This window comes from Lucilia sericata, unplaced genomic scaffold (genome assembly GCF_015586225.1).
Source record: "Lucilia sericata isolate MDLA Ls3-8-SP2 unplaced genomic scaffold, ASM1558622v1 Contig000818F_arrow, whole genome shotgun sequence".
NCBI lineage: Eukaryota > Metazoa > Arthropoda > Insecta > Diptera > Calliphoridae > Lucilia > Lucilia sericata.
This window is the reverse complement of record NW_023994810.1, coordinates 46,785-65,331: the sequence shown is the minus strand read 5'-3', so window position 1 is coordinate 65,331 and position 18,547 is coordinate 46,785. Positions and strand designations below refer to the sequence as shown.

The following is an 18,547-nucleotide window of genomic DNA, read 5'->3' as shown; positions in this document are numbered from 1 at the left end:
AGCTCTTCACAGACGAGTATAGGATCTGTAAACGTTCTCTTGTCCTCTCTCATTGATTAGTTGTCAGGTCTCATCCGTAATCTAAGTTTTGCATTTATGTATGTTGTTTGCTGTCTAGCGCTATCCGTTGTCGTGCTATTTATCAAACTCCACTGTAGACGTTCATGTTTCGATGCCTCATCATATAGGTTCAACCAGTCCTTCCCGTGCACTTGCACAACATTATACTGTCTCGATGAAGAATGTGTATTTTGTCGCCTAATTGCTGATATTTTCTAACAGTTCACACAAGAAGGTGATGGTCGGAGGAACTGTCAGCACCTTGTTTGTACCGAACATTCAGCAAAGAATGTCTCTATTTCCTACTTGTGGTAATGTGATCAATTTGGGTCTCCGATCGGTGATCGTGCTATTTATCACATTCCACTGTAGACGTTCATGTTTCGATGTCTCTTCATATAAATTTAACCAGTCCTTTCCGTTCACTTGCACAACATCATACGGTCTCGATGAAGAATGTGTATTTTGTCACCGAATTGCTGATATTTTCAGTGTAACAGCTCATACAAGAAGTGGTGATCGGAGTAACTGTCAGCACCTTGTTTGTTCCGAACATTCAGCAAATTCAGCAAATGCAAAGAAATACATCTAGGCCTCTATCGGGCCTGTTGTGCGCTCCATAACTAGTGCCTCAGGTGGGAGTCGAACCCACCACCTCCAGTCTACCAGACTAGAACAATAACCGCTAACTTACTGGAGTCGCTATAAGACTCGGTGTTGAAAATCATCCCTTTGTCAGGCCACCTTGTCTCACATAAGAACAGTAAAAGATGTTCGTGTTTTCGGAACTCTCGACATATTTGAGGCAATCTTGATGGCTTCAGAAGCGAAGAAGTTCGTATTTCCGGAATTCCCGACAAAATTCATCAAATCTTCATGGCTCCAGAAGCGATCTTATATTCCATGTCTCAAGTTGTGTCCTTGTTTTATAGATACAAAACTTCAACAGTTGGGAATAATTCTGATTTTCATTTGCTGCGGTTAATCGCTTAGGTTTAAGATGAATTTGGGATTAGCTAGTCACATCCGATACTGGTATCGGAACTGCCGTGCGATAATTTTGGAGTGTTTTTTTTTAGAGGCGCTACATACTCGCCACGTCATTCTAAGAATCATTGGCAACTTGGAAACTTGGTGGGATCATTAAAAAGTCTCTCCGAAACTCTCATCTTAAAACTGCCTTTGTTTAGATGCTTATTTGTAAGCAAGCGTGTTAAAATCAAAAGTTAAAGTGTGAATGAGTAAGTAGTGACAAGTAGTTTAATAGCTTCTTAACTCATTACTATTCAATGTAAGTCTTTGCTGGGCATTTATCTAAGATTAAAAACATCCTAGTAATAACAATAAAATGTACCCATTAAGCACTATTTCAACCCATTAAGCACTATTTTTATTTGTTAAAATTTTGTAAGTGATATTTCAGTCATATAAATTTAGTCATTTATAAAAATATACTTAAACATTTCGTTGCCCATAATTAATATTAATCAAGGAAACATTTTTGTTTTTATATACTACGTATAAACTCGTACAAAATTGCAGTCAATTAAACAAAAATTTAAATTAATTGTATGTATTTTTAATTTTCTACATTTTCAGATAAATCTTGTCTTGTTGTCATGATAGTCATACTATATGAGTAAGTAATAAATTATGTATTTTTATGTGTAAAAAAATTATTTATAAACAATTTCGAAAAAAAAAATATTTCTAAACGATCACGTACAAATAAAGCACAAATTTGTACATTTTCTAAACAATTTTGGCAAAAATGTACAAAATATCAATATTGAGGTATCCGTTCTAATCGTTAAACAAATAAGGCATTTGCTAACGTTATTTGGAAGTTGTTATGTGTTAAATAATTTTTAAAGGCGCAAATTTTCAAATTATTTTCGGAAATCTATAATTTGTTGACAAATACGCATAACAACACTTTGTTGGGATTGGGATTTTTAATTCTCCAAGGCACCAGTTTGTCTAAAAAGGGGAGTTCGAGTTAAAATTAATTTGATAAAAAGTGTTTACAGTTGTTGTGAGTTATAAGCCTAAAATTTTAATTGCCTGGCAATTTAACAAGAAGACTCCGTGTGTGTGTGTGTTGTGTATTTGAATTGCTTTACATTCTCACAAATGATAATTGAAACTGGTAATTAATTATTTGCCAACACTGTATAATTATCAAAGCTGCTTTTAACTCATAAATAAATTGGAAAATATAAAATGTATATAACCACTGTATTTAAAAGCACTTAAATGGTAATAATAGCAACCCATTTGACGTTTGTGTTTTGCAAATTAAAAGAATATCAAATCAACCAATACGAAGACTATCATTTCAGTGTTGCCATTTTAGCTTTTTTTATTTATAAAATTTAACGTTGAAATGTATGTTTAAGTTGCTGGCTGTTTTCTACTCCTTTTTCGTTTACTTATTTAGCTTCGAAAGAGTCTAAATTGTGTTTTTCGGATCTATTGCCATTCTTGAACTTCTCGAAAATCATTGGTTTAAGGTTGGGAATGTTCGACTATAAATTTTCACCTGTTTTAATGCAGTCTTTAAGCATACAATGTTTGTTTTATGTTTAAATTAACCTTTTAGCGATTTCCGGCCTTTTTTAGTACCATTAGGTCTCTTTTTTCCTAAGCAACTGGCAACACTGGCCATTACATAAGCTTGTAAATTATTGTTTTTTGTATGAAACTACTTTATTATGGGAGGTATATTAAATTTATGTTGAAGTTCATTACTAAATAAAGTTCATAGGACAATTTATTTTGGGAAAGCGTAAATTATACGATTCTTGTGAAATCACCCAATATTTTGTATAAAATCTTCAAAATTCATTTGTAAACTATGCCCATAGAGATTGTTAAAAAGTCTTATGTTGAAACTTTCTTGTAAAGTCCTATATTTAAAAGAAAAATTTTGAGTCGTCCCTTCAAGCTTTCTTTGCAAAATATATCATAATTAAGAGATTAGAAAGCAGGACAATATTATAAAAATATTGTTAAAATTTATTTATCATTTTCTAAATTAGCACTTATTTGAATTCGTCTATACTAAGCGAAATTTAATGCATTATACTTGTTTATATTTTAAATGAAGTTGGCATACACATGCTTGAAACTAACATTGCAACCGCCAACATGGTGCATTATATGACAGACTGACTGCACCAACTGTTTTGGTTTGAATAGCTTATTCATACTCTCAACAAAACGTGTATGGTATATTTAATATACCGGTCAGAGATTCGAAATAATGAAATATTTTAGTATATCCCGGTATAAATGGAACCTTAATTTCGCCAAATGAGTGTTGAAAAAAATCTAAATCGATATATATATCTTATAAAAATATATAATTTAAAATTGAATTTATTTTGCTCTAATTTATACATAAAAAATAATCGATTACAGAGAAGCCCACCTTTAATAAATAGAATTAAACAATTACAGTATTCTCTGACACGACGCGATAATGATATATTCAAGTTTTTGCATTAACCTTTTCACCCGTCAAGAACACACTTACAATAAATATGCAATTCCTAGACAAAGAAGACAACCATATTTCTATTATAATCAATTGTCCCATTTGCTACCATCATTAAACTAAATTTGGACTTTAAAGCTTATTAAATTATTTGAATTAAATTTTATTCCCGAATATTCCAGGAATTTAGTTACTCATCATGCTAAATTTACAATTACCTATTTTTAGACAATTAAAAAAAATTATAAAAAATAGAAATATTTTGCTAAAAATTTTATTATAGTCATAGTTTTTGCATAAACCTTTTCACCCGTTAAGAACAGAATCACTATAAATTTTCAACTCCTAGACATAGAAGACAACCATATATCGTTCATAATCAATTTTCCCATTTGCTACCATCATTAAACAAAATAGGACTTTTAAACTTACGAATTCATTTGAATTAAATTTTACTCCCAAATAATCCATTAATTCAGTTCTCATTATGCTAAATTTACAATTGCCTATTTTTAGGCAATTATAAAAAACTGTATTTGAAATGCAAAACAGAAATATTTTGCTAAAAATTTTATAGCTATAAAAATACCCTAAATTAATTAAAGAATTAATCGTTTCAAAATAGTGTTTAAAAAATATATTCAATCACAATAAATTTTCAACTACTAGATATAGAAGACTACCGTATATCGTTCATAATCAATTCTCACTTTTGCTACCAGCATTAAACTAAAAAGGATTTTAAAACTTACGAATTCATTTGAACTAAATTTTACTCTCGAATATTCCAGGAATTCAATTTTATCAGGTAATTATAAAAGACTGTATATTAAATTCGAAACAGAAACATTTTGTTAAAAATTTTATAGCTACAAAAATTCTGTAAATCAATTAAAGAATTAATCGTTTCAAAATAGTGTTTAAGAGAAACCATTTAATCTCAATAAAATTTCAACTCCTAGCTATAGAATTCTACCATAATAGACATTAATTCTCCCATTTGCTAACAGCATTGAACTAAATAGGATTTTAATATTTGTGAATTCAATTGAATTAAAATTTATTCTCGAATATTCGAGGAATTCAATTCTCATTATGTTAAATTTACAATTGCCTATTTTTAGGCTATTATAAAAAACTGTATATGAAATTCCTAAGAGAAACAATTTGCTACAAATGTTAGAGCTACAAAAATCCTCTAAATCAATTAAAGAATTGAACGTTTCAAAATAGTGTTTAAGAAAAACCATTCAATCACAATAAATTTTCAACTCATAGACATAGAAGACAACCGTATATCGTTCCCAATCAGTTCTCCTATTTGCTACCAGCATTAAACGAAATAGGACATTAAAACTTTTGAATTCATTTGAATTAAATTTTACTCCCGAATAATCTTGGAATTAAGTTCTCATTATGCTTAATTTACAATTACCTATTTTTAGGCAATTATAAAAAACTGTATTTGAAATGCAAAACAGAAATATTTTGCTAAAAAAAATATGGCTATAAAAATTCCCTAAAACGATTAAACCGTTAAACCGTTTCAAAATAGTGTTTATGAGAAACCGTTCAATCACAATAAATTTTCAACACCTAGACTTAGAATTCTCCCATAATAGACATCAATTCTCCCATTTGCTACCAGCATTGAGCGAAATAGGATTTTAATATTTATGAATTCATTTAAATCAAATTTTATTCTCGAATATTCCAGGAATTCAAATTTCACATTAAGCTAAATTTATAATTGCCTATTTTTAGGCAATTTTAAAAACACTATATATGAAATTCCAAACAGAAACATTTTGCTACAAATATTATAGCTACAAAAATTCTTTCTCTAAATCAATTAAAGAATTAAACGTTTCAAAATACTGTTACAAACATTTTATCTTTGACATTCTCACACAATCACAAATGACTATTTACACACACACACACGTAGTAGTATGTAAACATTGATATACATTTTATTAGAGTTTTAATAAATTTTGCAAATTTATTAAAATCTCAGTTTTTATCAAAAATATTACATGAACATTTAAATTTTTAGCTACAGTTTTAGTATTGGTGTGATTATAACAGTATGTGTTCCTTATTTAATGGCATTATAATTTATCATTATGTCGTTATTTAATGACTAATCGATCGATATATAGATGTTGTATGCTTTTTTAATTAAATATTATGGTACAAAACCAAAAAAGAAAATATAATGAAATATTGAATACAGAAATGTAATGCTGACTAACTTCAATTAGGCATTTGTAAATTATATTTTAAAAGCTTTACTAATATAAATTACTTTTAAATATTGCTTTTAAAAGTTTCTTTACTAAGAAAATTAGTTTAATGTAATTTGATATGAAAAATGCCATAATTGAATTTGATACGAGTAATTATTGAATTTTGAGAAATACAAAAAAATATATATTTTTTTCAGCAGCAGCTGTCACAAAAACGTTTCAATTTAAGGTTTATTTTTCAAATGTCAAATTCAAAAATGTCTTTTAATTATTTCATTTAATATGTCACTGACTAACGACACTGGCAGCAGTTGTATAGACATTTTTACTCTCATTTATATAAATTGCATGGATTTCATTACTTTCTGGAATTTTTTGTTTCGTCATTGAGAATTAGTTTGTATAAACTCAAAATAGTTTTGTGTAGAATGTTTATTAGGGTGGTGGGAATTATTATAATTATTACTATTTTGGAGGCATAAATACCTGCATTGGTCTTACCATTTCTGGGAACCACATTGAAACTGATACTTGATCAGCCTTTTCTTTCTAGTTCGGAAATCTAGAAACGAATAGGAACTGTTTCTCGATAGTCGGGAAAGTTATCGTAGATACAATTAACTAAAATAGCTCCGAATTAAATCCTAGTGGAAATACTTTTTTCGAAAATTTCTTCTTCAAGGCGTCACTGCTAAAATATGGATTTGTGAACCACCTTATTGTGAGCAAAACTAAAATTTAATTTCATTGTTCTTTTTTTTTTATTTCATTATTTGAAAACGAGTATGGTTTCTTTACTTTTATTTCATTTTATTTTAAACGCCGCTTAATGCCCCATCAACACATAACTATAGAAATATGGGTCAATAGTTGAAAAAATAAAATTAAAAGCATTTTAGAACAAAAAATATCATAAAACTATAGATACATGTATAAAGAAACAATACAACCGGAGGTTATATGATACTTTTATGTGGATGCGACTTCACTAAGCTGTCAACATTTATTGGACAATAAAAACAAGGACATTATATTAAAACAAAAAACGAACAGATAAAATATCATACAGAATAAAAAAAAAATGAAAATGTTGAAAAAAACAGTAATGTGTAATTAGCAATTATTGAAGTGGAATAAATGATAATAACACACTCACACATGGTCTGTGACATATAAATGCACACATTGACATATTTTCCCTGAATTAGACATGTCAGGAAACAGCAACCGGCAAACTGGAAAAAAATACTTCTCACTTAATACCTTTTACCACACTACGACACACACACACAGAGTCGTTTATTACAACCCTTTTTATACTAATTATAAATGTGGTAACAAACTGTTAGCTTGGTCAACCAGAGTTGGAAAGCTAATGTAAAGTTAATGCAAAAATGGTTTAATTGTTTGTTTTTTTTTTTTTTTTTTTTTGTAATTTAATGAACATGGCAGAGATAGGGAAAAAATGTTCAAACATCGTTTAGTTAGTTTAAACTATGCCATGTGTTAAAGTAGGCATTACTGATTTGTATGTTCTAAGGAATATAACTTCCTTAAATATAACACTAATGAAAACTACATGCAGTTCATAATATAGTCTGATTTTAGGTTACAATCTGTACTATCGATTCTAGTTTGCACTACATTTGTCTGGACTATGAGTTATAATCTAGACTATAAGTAGCTGGATAATATACAATAGTTAGTCAGAACTAACATAGACTACATATTATAGTCCGGAGTACAGACTATGGTTTGCTATATAGACTATACTTCAGACTATAGACTATATCCAGTACTGTAGGCTATAGCATGGGCTATAGTCCAGACTATAGCTTGGCCTACATTTAAGTAGTTTTAATAAGTCTGAAGTGCAGAAGATAGTCAAGAGTGCAGAGGATATCCTATGTCCAGTTAATATTCCAGATTAACGACTATAGTCTGGACTATAGACTTTAGTCTGGACTCCAGTACTGTAGGCTATAGCATGGGCTATAGTCCAGACTATAGCTTGGCCTACATTTAAGTAGTTTTAATAAGTCTGAAGTGCAGAAGATAGTCAAGAGTGCAGAGGATATCCTATGTCCAGTTAATATTCCAGACTAACGACTATAGTCTGGACTATAGACTTTAGTCTGGACTATAGACTATAGTCTGGACTATAGACTATAGTCTGGACTATAGAGTATAGTCTGGACTATAGACTATAGTCTGGACTATAGACTATAGACTATAGTCTGGACTATAGACTATAGATATATAAGCTATAGTATAACTTTAGAATATAGTACAGTAGGATACACCCCACTATACTTTCTTAAATTCCTCTTTCATCTATTGGTTTATTGTATAAATTTGAATATTACCATTTACTATCTAAGAGTGCGATAGACAAAGTTAGTTAAAAGGATATGTGGAAGGATATTTACCTAGTTAGTACTCATATGGTGTTCTTATATAAATTTTATAGCCGCGCCGGAATTAATTACTTTAACTATTTACTTTTAACCATTTTAAACAAATTAAAAGTGTTTTAGTAGTTTTTTTTTAAATTCTTAATACCCTGGCGTATGATATGAAAGTATAGTCGGGCATAGTATTACTACAGGGCGGTACAGGCTACATTAACTAATTTGATTATACATATGTATGTATATTTTTGCTGCAGTTTTATATACAGTTTCTTAGTCTATTCATTCTTACTCTTTAATATTATTCAATTATCACTTAATTTTAATAAATTACAATTTGACATTTGTTATACACTCATTTATCATCAAATTTTAACAATTTTGATTATGAAAAAATTTCATATATAGTATGTACATATAAATCATTTGTCTTCACATAAATTATACTTTAATATCTAGAAATAAATTTACAAAATTTAACTACATATGTTTTCCCTTGTATTCTAATGTTTTTTTTTTGTGTGGTTGATTATTAGCAAATTAATTGAATTAAATAACTTGTGATTAATTAAATTGGGTCAAACAACCATAACCGCTCATTAAATAAAGCGTTGCAACGAGTTATATAGAATACATACAAAGACAACTAAAAATAAACCAACATCAAGTGAGATAACGAAAAAAAAAAAAATACACAAAATTTTATACAGATTACAAACATACATATTTATGTGTACAAATGTATGGTGAGCAGGGCAGGGCACAATTGTATTTAAAAGGGTGCCAAGAGTAATTAAAAAATTATTTTTTTTTTGGGGGAAATTAAATAATTATATTAACAATAGCAGTTAATTTGTTACATTTGATTAATTTTGGTTTTATTTAATTATTTTATGATCTATAGAAATTTTCTTTAAAAATTCTCTATTGATCGATTTTTTAAAATTATTTAGTTTTAGAATATTTTTCAATTTTTAATAGATAAAAGAAATTTTGTAGAATATTTACAAAAAAAAAATGTAATTTTATAGAAATTTAACTAATTTTAATATTATACAAAATTTGTAAAAATTCGCTTTTTAAAGATTTTTTTTTTTTTTTCAAAAATTGTTTATTTAGAGAAAATTTGTTTTTTAACCAAATGTTTTTTGATTTTCCAAAACATTTAATTCATTTAACAAATCTTTAAATAATCGTAAATTTCAAAAAAAACTTTTTAATACATTTTTTTCTTTATTTATTTGTGAGTGACAATTTAATCTCCATATGGCGTGGGTTACAAAAAAAAAAAATATATATGTATATTTCCTTATTGCCAGTGTCAAACAGTTAGTGGGCCAGGCAGGCAGGCAACAGAAGAACGTTCAGTCTGTCAGTCACATTTAATACCCCAGACTAACAACGTAGTACGACACAACAAAACTGGCTTTAACTTACAAACGTACTCTCTCGATGATAAAAACAAAATTTACAAAAAAAGTTTTATTTTAAAAGGAGAGAGAAACATAAAAATAAAACAAGTAAGAAATTATAGTCGGGCGAGGCCGACCATATAATACCCTACACCTGTTACAAAAAAAATGTAATTTAGTTTTGATAATAAAGCATTTAAGTTCAATTGTACCTTGCCTCAGATATACTTAAGCCATTTATTGTTGAATAAAATTGTGGACATTTAAGTCGAATTTTGAGGGGGGCTTTGAATAGACTCTATAATTAAAAAAAATCATGAGGGTCATCAAGCCTAGTATAGAACTTGGTTTTGCAGCTTTTTGTCAAAATACGAGTATATTAAACATAATTGTGAACTTAAAATCCCTATTAGTCCGGTTCGGTTGTATGGGGGCTAGGTGAAATAATGGACCGATGTTAACCATTTTCAACAGGCTTCGTCTCCGGTACCATGGAAGATCGTTTGCCAAATTTCATTGAATTATCTTCAAAATTGCGACCTGTAGTTTGATTACAATGTTTATAAGCCCTATTCGGGGGTTCAGTTGTATGGGGGCTAGGTGGGATAATGGACCGATGTTAATCATTTTCAATAGGCTTCGTCTCTGGTATCATAGAAGATCGTGTGCCAAATTTCATTGAATTATCTTCAAAATTGCGACCTGTAGTTTGATTACAATGTTTACAAGCCCTATTCAGGGGTTCAGTTGTATGGGGGCTAGGTGAAATAATGGACCGATCGTAACCATTTTCAATAAGCTTCATCCCAACTCAATTTCATTGAATTATCTTCAAAATTGCGACCTGTATATTGATTACAAGATTTACATAGACAGACGGACGGACGGACAGACAGACAGACAGACAGACAGACAGACAGACAGACAGACAGACGGACGGACACAGCTAAATCGACTCAGAAAATTATTCTAAGTATACTTTAAGGTGGGTATAGGACCAATATTATTGTGCGTTACAAACATTCAGCACAAACCCAATATACCCTCCCACTAAAGTGGTATAGGGTATAATGAACGAAAAAAACATTTTCAAAAAGCAAACTACTACTATCCATTGTAAACAAATGTTGTCCATTAAAAATATTAAAAATGTCAACATGACGTCAACGGACAATGACTGGGGCTTGAGCAAATACAAACAGACAAACAAACTAACAAAAATATATAAAATATTAAGTTTAATGTTAACAAATTACTTACAACATTCAGACAAAACACTCAAACAGAAAAATGTAAACAGACAGTCTGACAGACACACAGACAGATAGAGCGTTATATACAACTGAATAATTGTTAAGACTATTTGTTTAAATGATGATGATAATGTTTGTATTTATCAAGGTTAAATGCATTACTCTTTGGCTCTCTCTCTCCGGCCAGACAGACAATACAAATGAATTTTTGTTTGTCATCTCAGATTGATAAAGTTTAATTACTAATTGAACAACATTTAAGTAAAATAAATCAGTTCAATAAACTCTTTTTTCCGCTGTTGATAATGTGCAATTTGTTTTTATTTATTTACATAATTTATTGCAAAGTAAACGTAATTAAGCGAATTACCGAAAAGGTAAACAAAAATGCAAAAAAAGGGAGAAAGAAAGATAATAATAATTCCTATACTCGTTAACGAAAGATAAATGAAACGAACAAATTTTTAATGATGTTAATGAAATTAAAAATCTATATAATTCTTTTGGCTTCAATAATAAAATCAAATAAACACAATTTTTATAAATTTTCACAATTATTTTCTAATTACGATTTATACAAAATTTTAATACTCACAACAATTAAATTTATAAATTAATATTTTCCCCTTCAAAGTGTTTATGAGTTCAACACATTAACAGACCTTATTTGTAAAACATAAATATTTAATAGAATCTGTTATTTATGGGTGTATAAAAGAATAATTTACGTTTCATTAATAACAAAAAAAAAATTAACTAACGTTATGCATGATTAATAAACTTATTAAAAAAAATATTTGTTAAACTAAAATTTTCTAACATTAAAACAAAAATAGAAAAAGTAACAATTTGTTAGCAAAAACAAATTATACAATTCAACCGAAAAATTAAAAAAAAAGAATTCAAACCACTTTTAAAATTCATATATAGAATCATGTCATACGGAAAAGGTGTGTGTTTGTTTGTGTACGTATAGATATTTTGGGTGTTACCTTTACTGTATGGATATGCTGACAAAATGCATTTCCGTATTGACAAATTTTGTTAGTTTTTTTTAGGCTTTAGAATAAAAGATTAAAAGAAAAAAGCTTAACATGCATAACTACCATGACATTATTATTAAACAAGAAGCGCACCTTGCTTTAAAAACAATAAAGCTTAAGGTTTTGAATATTTTTTTTTGGAAAATTCTCTGCTTATAAATATTTGATAGAGAAGTTAGCAAAACTTTTTATATAAAAAGAGAATTTGTCAAAAGTTTACTCGACTTGTTAGTGTTTTGCTTTGTTTAGAATAAATGCACGAATAATAAGTAAGAATGTATATTCGGACAGACCATATTATATCCTACGCTGTTTTTTAACCTTAATTTCGAAATATTTTAGGGTCAAATGAGGAGCGATTATTGCAAAATTATGCAGTTTCATTCAGTCTTATATAATACTAATTTTTGTAGCGACACAAAACATTTAACATAATTGTTAGCTCAAAAGCCCTATAGGCTTCGTCCTTGGGTCGGGGAAGAGTCCCAGCAGTACGACAAAAAGTCTGTGCATCCAAAAAAGACTGTGATTTCCACTAACGTCAAACCACCTAGTAGGCTCTAATTCGTCTTTCCTCGCGGATGTTTGTTTTAAAACGAGGGTGAAGATAATCGTCACTTTAGTATCCCCTTTGTAAGCGAGAGAGGGAACACTTAAAAAACAAACTATAGCTTTTTGTCTGTCTCTTCGTAATCTCTGAGGTGACTTCCTCGTAGGACAAGCACATGTTAATGTAGCTATTTACCTGGACAGTCGGTGGCTAGTGGTAACCCTAAGTGGTATGTTAAATAGGTAATTCGGGACTGTATTTCAATTTTCATCATCAAATATCTTTAAAATTGTAGCGTGCGCACAAGGTTTACATGAACACGCAGACAAGCAAACTCAAGCAACAAAAAGTGATTATGAGACTCAAAAAGTTATTCTGAGCCGATTGGCTTAATGCTGGGTGGAGATCCAATATTTTAGCACAAACGCAGAAGTTACTCCATGGAAGTACTGAAAAAGATCCGTAAAAGCAATGATTTTAACAAACGCTTATCATAGGATCATAGGATGGGTGTTCTTGATTTATGATTCCAAATTCACTACATCTGAAGTAATGCTCGAGAAGAGACTTTTATGTTCATTTTTTGGATGTGATTTGGATGAAACAGTGAAATAAAGTATTTTTGTAAGACTTAATATGACTTTAATCGACTAATTTTTAATCCAGAGATCAAAGTATACATTTCTAAAGGATGGAGCACAGCGGAATTTCTTCATCACATCCTATGGCACTTTTTGAGACGTTATAACTGCTCGAAGACAACTTTTATAAAGTGTTGTATACCATCTGAAAGTCCATTTTGTCAGCTTTACAACAAAGGCTTAATTTCTGACATATTTTCTTTCCGTTTCGAGATATCTTCTCCTAAAGCTTGATATAAAATAATAACAATAAAATAACAAAAAAATTACCCTTCGTACATTTCGCTTTTATTTTTTTTAACTTATATATTCACATTTTCCTATGGAAACACCTTTTGAATTGTTGTAGTTTCTGAAATATCATCCGTTGAAGTCACCTTCGTGAGAAAGGTATATATGTATAAGTTTGTCAGTCCGTATATTATGGATCCTTTTAGGTAGCGGAGTCGATTAAGCCATGTCCGTCTGTCTGTCAGTCTGAGTGTCTGTTGAAATCAATTTTCTGAAGACCCCAGATATCTTCGGGATCCAAATCTTCAATAATTCTATCAAACATGTTTTCAAATAAGCAAAATCCGTCCATAAATAACAGAGATGTGAGCAGAAATCCGAGACAACCCCAAAAACTTTCTTCAAAAAAAGGGAATGTTAGTGCATGCTTAAAAAAAAAACAACAACATACGCTTATTAAAAAAGCGTATGTGTGGCTGTATGTTGGTTTTTTTGCTTTGCGTATTTTCTTGCCTTTTTGTATGTTTTGGTGTGTTAATTGTTGTTTTATGTTTTGTTATTGCTGAAGTATAGGAAAATATAAAATAAATTGAAATGTTATAAAATTAAACTTATTTTAATGGTGAAGGGTATATAAGATTCGACAATGGCCAAAATTGAACTCTTACTTGTTTTTTTAGATTTCGTATAAATAAATCCGAACATAGAAATAAAATATGATTTGTGTTAGTAAAACAATGTGTGACAGAAGCCCAGCAAAATTTGTTATGAAAACTTACCAAAAGTTATTCGCTGGGTTATTGTAGACATTTATATCTAGCATATTATATCTAGCATATCGTACATATAAATAGGTAAGTGTGTACAAATTCCTTGTTTATATAAAATTGGGCAATCTAATCAAGCAACGTCACGTTCTTCTACTTTGTATTAGTGTTGCATATAATTAATTACTCACATGCATACCTCCAACACTTTGTATTAAAAAACACTAAAAATGCAACAAAGTTATGAATAAAAAAAATGTTCTAAAAAACAACTAATACAATGTATGAGTGAGTACAAGTGTGAGTAAAATGTACATGAAAAAGTGTCGTACATAAATTATATTTATAAAGTATTTGTATATACATACATATATGTATGTATCTATGTTACTAGTTTTTTTTTATATATTTGTATATAGCAAAAACAGTATCCATTCATGATCCCCAAACAAACCATATTAAAACATTGTTTGTAGTATGTATGTATAGACACATTTATAAACATACATACATATCTACATACATGTACTTCAATTATGAATTTAAGTGTTGATATTCACCACGCATACTGATTAATGTCGCATCACACTTCATTGCATTAAGACAAGACAAACAAGTGGCACGTTTCATACTGTTTGTTATTTTGCTGGTAACGTTTTGTTTTGTTGTTGTTGTTTGTTGCATTGTTTTGTAGCGGTGTCATATCAGTGGCAAACTATCGATAGTTATTGGTGTCGCTATAATTTTCATTGAATTTCCACTAAAGGGAAAGTGGTTTTTAGTTAATTGCCATACAATTTGTTAAAAATCATTAATTGATTTCTGTGAAAATTAGGAAAAACAATTTTAAATTGACCGTGTCGTAATGATAGATCTCCATCACGATGTCTATATTTGTTTTAATAGTTTAAATAGCTGATAGATCAAAGACTCTAAATAGTTTGGGTAGTTTAAAAATAATTACTGTTTGTAAGTAACAAAAATAGTTTTGCAGTTATATTGATAGTTTTTGTATAGAGAAGTATAATCCACTTATTGACATTTTCAAGTGATAACAATTTTTACCTCAATATTATATTAAAATTTCTAAAGTTAGGAACTGCCGGAGATAGAGTGAGTAAAAGTTGAACATTTTGGTAATATGTTTTTGTTTTAAATGAATGTAACTTTTCACCTATTGGTCCTAGCAAAAATTGTCCAAAGGACCTTAGATACTCGCTTAATGAAATCTTAATTTTTGAAAATATTATTAGTGGATTACAACTGTCTTTGTTAATCGTAATATCGAAACCTATTGTGTGTCACATTTTGTTTGTCTCGTGTCTGAAAGGTGATTTGTTTATCCGATAAAATTAAAATAGTTTAAGGAATTATTTACGGGACATTTCCATATCAGGTACAAGCAAGTTGCTACAACCTTAAGACTGCGATTATTTTGTATTTTGTAATCCATTAAAAACAGGTGGAATAAAATGTCAGCTGTTATTTTTGCTATCAGGCTTGGCGCTAATGATTACATTAAGTAATTCATTACATGGTCCTTTACTTGTGATGTGTTTTTAAGTTTAAAGTGTAATTGACCATTAACCAATTAATTGAAATTGTAATTTAGGTATTACTTAAAAGAATAACATGTAATTATAAGTGAAAAAATACCCAACTACTGGAAATTGTAATTGGAAATTCCTCAATTACAAGTAATTGTAATTGGCAAAACTTCAATTACAATTGCTTCAATAAAGTAATTCAATTAAGTAATTGTAATTGGCAAAACTTCAATTACAAGTAATTGTAATTGGCAAAACTTCAATTACAAGTAATTGTGATTGGCAAAACTTCAATTACTCAATTACACATTACAAATAATTATAATTGGCAAAACTTCAAGTGCAAGTAATTCTAATTGTTAAAACTTCAATTACAATTACTTCAAATATAATTGTAATGGAAAATCCAAGACTGGTTGCTACCCAAATACTAAAAATGAATAATATTCATATCTGAAAATCTCTGTCTGTTAGACATTTATCTAAATGCATTAAAAGCTTTCTATTTACACACTCAAACATACTATACATTACCAAAATTATAATTATTTACTTTAATTGTAATTATACACTAATGTAAGCGTAATAAATTATTTACTTACTTGAAATGTACTAATTGTATTTATGGTAGTTGTTATGACTATTCACAAAAATCTTCTACTAATAAAGTGTTTAAACATAAGAGACTAGTTTTACAAATTGAAACGTTTTTATAAAAATATTATTTTAATTTATTTCACTACTTATTTATTATGATATAAAAGTTGGTTTTCAGCCGCCATCCAAGTCCTAGGTGTCTGCAGTATATGATGATATTAAGTCTGCTTAGTGTTTCTTTTGCAACAAATTTACAAACATTTAAACAAACTCATGACATACATGATTGTCCGATTGTTTGTGAACATGTTCATAAATACTGCAATATTTTTAGGTGATTGAACCATAAAAGGTGTTATTTTGTAGACATTACTATACATAGTTTGTAACAACAAACAGCCATAAAATTAACAATTATACCAAAGACTAACTATTTCTGTCTACTAAATGTGTGAATGAATAAAGTATTATTTGCTATGACTAAAATTTAGTATGTGTAATATATTTGTGTTTTTTAATGATTTTTATCTTCATTTAGCTACGTGTTTTAAAACGTAATTTATTGTCTCTATTAAAGTTTTCTTTTTGCGGTTTTCTTACTATGTATTAGACAATGATGGCACGCGTCTTTATAAAAGAAAAAAATTTTTAAAAATTAATTAGAAATAAAAATTCCATTAAAACAACCAACAAAAATATATTTATGACTTTCCATTTCATGTCTTAATACAAGTTGAGTTTTAATTAAATATTTATTTTTGTATGATGTATGAAACTGATTTTGTATGTTTTTTACAACAAAAAGCTTTAAATACATGTATCTGTTTGTTTTATGTTGTCATATTAATTTAAATAACAATTTCCTTTTTGAGCAAAATTGAAGTGGATTTAAGTAGCTCTTTGGTTAAATAAAGGGTTTTACAAATAGAAGTTCTCGGAACAATCTGCAGAAATTCTGTTTGCAAAAAAAGACATTTATTCATTCTTAAGGGAAAATTTTGATTAATTATCTCTCTGGAAACCTTTCTTAACATATAATTTCTTTAGAGAATAGAGACATTTTTATAAAACTACGTATTAAATCAATTTTTATCGAGCAGCAAATCACATAAGTTAGTTTTTTTTTTTCACCAAACATATACCTGTCCATAGTGGCAATATAAAAAAATTTCTTTGACCATTTTATATTTCTATCTTTTCTTAGACGGTTTATTGAACTACTAAGCAGCTATATATTTTACCCAGCACTTGTCAAAAACAATAAAGTGTAGAACATAAAAAAACACTGAACACAAGATAAACAACTGAAATACATAAGACTTTAAGTAGCTTAAAGTGAAAACAAATACAATTTGTGGTGTCTTAATATTTTATATTTTTTTCTTCTTCATTTTCTTGGACTCAACACTTACATACATTTAATATCCATTGGGGATTCTTAGCTTTTTCTCGTTCGTCGTCGCAAAAGTCCATCAATGTGTGTTTGAGAGTTGACAGACAAGAAAATTCTGAAAATAATAAAAAGGAAAAAGAAATGATAAATAAACTTTGAAGTATTTGTTTTTTCTTTTATTATTTTGATGATGACTATGAGTAAAAGTTATAAAAATTGTACAAGGGAAATTTTTTAATTTGAGGACATTTGTAGAAAATAATATGAAGTTTCATATATTCTTTTTAAATTAGATTATTGTTTGTTATATGGGAAACTTATTACAAAGAAAAATATATTTCTAAAAGCATTTTAAATTAATAAAATTTTTAGAATATTTATTGAGATTAATCATACGTTTAGGTGGAATAATATACAAAATAAATTTCAAGATAAACAAATATTAATCAAAATTGAATATTACTGCAAATATAGAATTTTTGTAAAATCATTAATAAAAATAAAGTCTTTTCGAAAGCAAGCTTTAAAAATGTTTTTTATAGAAGAAATTTTCTAAAAAAAATTTAAATTTGTGTAAAAATTTCTAAAAGAAAAGAGATTTTTTTTTTAATTTTCTACAAAAAAGAATTTGTTTGCTAAATTTTCATAAAAATAACTATTTTTGCAAAATTAAATATTAAAAGCAGAATTTTTGAAAATATTTTTTATAAGAATTTTTGCAAAATTTTCTTTTAAAGGTAAATTTTTGCATAATTTTCTATAAAGAAGAATTATTTTTCCATGATTTTCAACAAAAAGGAACATTTTTGTAAAATTTTCATAACAAAAGTGAATATGTGAAAAATTTCTTTTAAAAAAGAGAACTTTTGCAGAATTTTCCCTTAAAAAGGAAAA

At 28.5% G+C, this 18,547-nt stretch overlaps 1 protein-coding gene across 3 annotated transcripts in view; it reads right to left on the bottom strand.

The window, feature by feature from the left end:
* LOC119608302 overlaps positions 1-17,776 on the bottom strand; it is a 64,358-nt gene extending 46,582 nt beyond the window's left edge. Inside the window, exon 1 of one of the 3 annotated variants that reach the window (XM_037962670.1) lies at positions 17,673-17,776. The gene's annotated coding sequence lies outside the window, so the exon portion shown is untranslated. The remainder of the gene's footprint in view (positions 1-17,672) is intronic. The other 2 variants (XM_037962671.1, XM_037962672.1) reach the window with 2 other exon arrangements.
* Between the last annotated feature and the right edge of the window lie 771 nt (positions 17,777-18,547).